Here is a 4,681-nt window from a genome sequence, read left to right on the forward strand (position 1 = left end):
TCCTAAGGCGTCAAAGGACAAGTTACAATCCCTCGAGAGCTAGTTAGCGAGAAAGCACCCTTGTAAACGAGATCATCGTCAACATCAATCAAGAAGGAGTAGGCTTTTACCTCCACCGTGAGGGGCCAAACCCAGGGAAACTTGTGTCCCTCGTTTCGGATCAACCCCGGCCAAGCTACCACCTAGTTGTGATGGCTTCACAACTTTGTCCTTTCACGAGGACATCTGCAGTGACAAAACCACAACACTTGGCGCCCACCATGGGGTCAGCGCACAATGGTGTTGAGTTCTTGGAGGGAGCCCTTCCAGGGATCGAGAGGCACGCGGTCGGCCGGATGATGAAGAGCCAATGCGGGAAGCTCTAAATCGATGACGCTGGCCGGGGTCCCGAGGCCGACTCTATTGAGTCAGGATATCGGGTCTCCATCTGCAAGATCCACGTCTTCATCGACGGGTTCAGACCAGAGCCGACTGCTTCCAACTTCATCGAAACTGCACACATGACCAAACCCGACCAGGTTAAAGCCGGCCGGACTAATGCTTTCATCAGTTTCATCGGCAAAATCACGCAGGAGTCAGCCCCGACCGCCTATTCGGTGTCCGGAGGCGATACACTTGTCAATTTGGATGATGAGTCATCGGTCGGAGAAACCGAGTCAATCCTTCCACTTTTTGATGAAAGACTAGGAGATTACTCGGATGATGAGATCTGCCCAGAGCCCTACGAGCTGACGTGTCACACTACAATTTACATGGCAGAGGACCAGAACTAATCTCGGCACGACACGCATGGATACTTCATCACGGACACGTCAACTAGCTGTAACCCGACCGAGGCCACGTCAGATCAACCATCCAATGTCGCAGGAGCCGCAACCACCGCGCTAGCGGCCACTGACTCTAGAAGATCAGGGACTCAGGCACTGATGGAGATGATGACTACTCTTGGCATGCTCCTTTCAGATCCAGTAACTCTAAAAATGCGAACGCACGCTATGCATAGATCACAAAGTGTCGTGAGGAGCTGGCCAAGGTTCAGGAGGATATCAACGCAGAGAACGCACGTCTGGTTGAAGCTCGGGCTGAGGTCATCCAGGAGGCGTCTAGAGATCGAGGGGATCTACCTCAGCTTTCATCAGCACGAGGTGTCTGCGGTACATCAGAGGAGGTTCCAAAGCCGGCTTCCAGTAGCAATGGAGCCCGCCAGATTGCTCCAAACACCGCATAATCTACCTCCTCCGGCAGTACAAGGAACTGGTGCAGGCGCGCTGGGTGGAGGACTTGTCATACCGCAATTGACCCAAGATGCTCCCTCGAATATGGCCTAGCTACAGCCACCGGCTCACCTGCAGTCACCAGTCCAGCGCCAAACAGTCCAGTATTAGCCCAGGCGTTTTCAGACACCAACTAGTCATTTTCAAACCTGGTTGATAACGTACTGTCGGCGACACACAACCTCGTTGCGATCCCAATCGGCGAAAATATCCTAGTGGAGATTGAAGCCAGGAATGCGATCGAGATGTTGAAAACAACCGTCGTACAACAAGCAAACTACCCGCATATCCCAAACCGACTTCATTCTACTCCTCATCAGAGTCGCAATAGGAGCCGGTATGGGGAGTCTCTTGCAGTTTCTAGCAGCTGAAAGATCGTGGATGTCGCTTAGAGGGGGGTGAATAGGCGCTTAAAAACAATTACGGTTTAGGCTTGAACAAATACGGAATAAAACTAGCATTTAATTTGTCAAGCACAAAATCTAAAATAACTAGGCTCACCTATGTGCACCAACAACTTAGTAAGCAAGATAAACAACTAAGTGATAGCAAGATATATATCATGAAACACTATGACTATCACAAAGTAAAGTGCATAAATAAATGGCTCGGGTAAGAGATAACCGAGGCACACGGAGACGACGATGTATCTCGAAGTTCACACCCTTGCGGATCCTAATCTCCGTTTGGAGCGGTGTGGAGGCACAATGCTCCCCAAGCAGCCACTAGGGCCACCGCAATCTCCTCACGCCCTCGCACAATACAAGATGTCGTGATTCCACTAAGGGACCCTTGAGGGCGGTCATCAAACCTGTACAAATGGCAACCCTTGGGGGCGGTCGCCGGTACCCGTACACTTTGGCAACCCATGGGGGCAGTCACTGGAACCCGCACAAATCTCTTGGGGCAATCTACACAACTTAATTGAAGACCCCAATGCTTTCCCAAATCTTTACACCACAACGGTTGAGCTTTGGCAACACCAACTATCTAGGGCACCAAAGAAGCCAAGAGCAACAAGCTCTAGGGTGCCCAAACACCCGAGCGTAATAAGCTTCTCAACTTTTCACTTCCACACATCACCGTGGAGAACCCAAACCTATGCACCAAATGCTATGGCAAGGGCACACGGAGTGCCCAAGTCCTTCTCTTCCAAATCCCACCACAACAACTAATGCTATGGAGGAAGAACAAAGAGAAGAACACAAAGAAGTCCACGATCTAGATCCAAGGGGTTCCCCTCACATAGAGTAGAAAGTAATTGGTGGAAATATAGACCTAGATCTCCTCTCTCTTTTCCCTCAAGAACTAGCAAGAATCATTGGAGGGTTGAGAGATAGCAAGCTCAAAGAAGGTCAACAATGGGGGGCAAACATGAGCTCAAAGGATAGGGACCATTGGGGAAGAAGGCCCCCTTAAATAGGCACCCCGAATCCAACTGTTATACCCACAAGCCGTTCTCAAGCGGTACTACCACTCGGGGGAGTGGTACTACCGCTTAGCATGGTCAAAACAGCCCAGCAAGGCAGAAAAAGTCCTGCCAGAGAGGTACTACCACTCAGGGAGGTAGTATCGCTTATAAGAGGTACTACCGATCTCTACTACCGCTCGAGAAGATTGGGCAATAGAAGAATAAAAATAAGCGGAAGTGGTTGTGGTAGAAGAAAGCCGAAGTACGCTCGGGGGAGAAGTACCACCGCTTAAAACAGAAAAACTACCCAAGCAAAACAAGGATGCTCCAATACTGAAACTGCTATAACTACTACAAATCAGCTCCGAATACAACAAACTCAAGCTTGTTGGATAGATGACGACAAGTATGCTCCAACAACTATTGGTCATAGTAAAATGTGTTGGTATAAAAATGCCAATGATATGGAGATGTGAAACCTCTATGAATGAAGAATCGGCAGAAACTCCATCATCGAAAACATTATAGAAGGTGCATATGAACTCCGTTTTCGATGAACTCGAGCTTGTTACGAAGATGAATATAAGCTCTAAAAATCACAAAGAGAAACACCAAACAAGAACCAAGAAATATGATGCAAGGATGCAATGGTTTGAACTCTCTATGAATGATACAATCAAGCTACTCACTCGAGAGCCCCCCTTGATAGTACGACAATCGATCCTACAACCCAGTCTCCCAACTACCACCATGAGACCGGTAAAACAGAAAACCTATCAAGGGCAAACCTTTGCCTTGCGCATAATTCACTTGAGCAAGATGATGACGATCTTGACCTCCTCAAGTTGGACCACCTTTCTTGATTGCACTCGCTCAATGATGACTACTAGATTGCGCCCCCATACTCCACTATGGGTGAGCCACTCTTCAGCACATCTTCACAAGCACATTGTCACCATAATGAATGGAAAACTTCAAGCATGATCTCTTTGTGATGCTCCACTTGAACTTGCACACCACAATATTGACTTGATGTCATCATCCATGGGTTGTATGCGATCTTCATCTTGACACAAGCCCATGGAAACATACCTAACCCCACATAGAACTCTCATGTAGGCCATGGGTTAGTACAAAAAGCGTAATGGACAATGCTTACCATACCATGGGATCACTTGATCCATCTCGGTACATCTTGTACGCTTTGTGTGTTGATCAACTTGATTCACTCTTTGACTTAGGCGTGATCAACCTTGTACGATGTCTTCTCTATGACCAATCTTTGGATAATTCCTTGAATAGCACCTTGGTCATCACATAATCTCCTTGAAACCAACAAATGGACTTCAATTGATCCCTCTTGGTACATCTTGTACTCTTGTGTGTTGATCAAGTTGATTCACTCTTTGACTTAGTTGTGATCAACCTTGTATCATGTCTTCTCTATGACCAATCTTTGTATAATTCCTTGACTAGTACCTTGGTCATCACATAATCTCCTCAAAACCAACAAATGGATTGCACGAAATGCCTATGGACAAATCCTTCGAATATAACTCAAGGCAACCATTAGTCCATAGAGAATGTCATCAGTTACCAAAACCACACATGAGGACACCATGCTCTTTCAGCAGCGCATGACGCCAGAAGGCAAAATAGTCACAGCAGCACCAGTCGATGGGGTCTCGAGCTGTGGATCTCGGATCGGTCTGTTTAGTAGAAAGATTTTGTAGCACAATAGAATGATTTGTCCATAGGCAATCGATAACTAGACTAGTAATCATTATTGCAATTTTATATGAGGGAGAGGCATGAGCTAACATACTTTCCGTATTTGGATCATATGCACTTATGATTGGAACTCTAACAAGCATCCGCAACTACCAAAAATCATTAAGGTAAAACCCAACCATAGCATTAAGTATCAAGTCCTCTTTACCCCCATAGGCAACAACCCCCTTACTTGGGTATAAGCTTCTGCCACTCTCGCCACCCA

This window comes from Triticum aestivum, chromosome 2B, assembly GCF_018294505.1.
Source record: "Triticum aestivum cultivar Chinese Spring chromosome 2B, IWGSC CS RefSeq v2.1, whole genome shotgun sequence".
NCBI lineage: Eukaryota > Viridiplantae > Streptophyta > Magnoliopsida > Poales > Poaceae > Triticum > Triticum aestivum.